The sequence below is a fragment of the Propithecus coquereli genome, unplaced genomic scaffold (genome assembly GCF_000956105.1).
Source record: "Propithecus coquereli isolate 6110/MARCELLA unplaced genomic scaffold, Pcoq_1.0 Scaffold104, whole genome shotgun sequence".
Taxonomy (NCBI): domain Eukaryota; kingdom Metazoa; phylum Chordata; class Mammalia; order Primates; family Indriidae; genus Propithecus; species Propithecus coquereli.
This window is the reverse complement of record NW_012134303.1, coordinates 3,839,064-3,839,544: the sequence shown is the minus strand read 5'-3', so window position 1 is coordinate 3,839,544 and position 481 is coordinate 3,839,064.

Genomic DNA, 481 nt, shown 5'->3' with positions numbered 1-481 from the left:
CAACCAAGTTGAATTTATTCTAGGAATAAAAGAATGGTTTAACATTTATGAAGCAATAATATATTCATCACATTTACAGAAAAAATATGTGATCATTGCAATAAGAGCAAAAAAAGCCTTTGATAAAACCCAACAATGATTCATATGAAAAAACTCTTATAAAACTATAAATAGAAGGAAAATTTCTTAATTTGATAAAGGGAATTTTTAAAAAGTAGAACATGTGTCATATTAATGGTGAAATATTGAAAGCTTTCCTTTCAAGATCAGAAATGAGACCTGGTTGTCTGCATTACCATTTCTAATTAACATCGTGCTGAATATTCTAGCTAGTCAAATAAGGTAAGAAAGAAATGAATCTTACAATGATTGGAAAGGAACAAATAAACCCTTCATATTTACAGATGACACAATTGTGTGTTTAGAAATTTCAAAAGTATTTGAAAATAACTTACTAGAATTAATAAGTAAACTTTGCAAG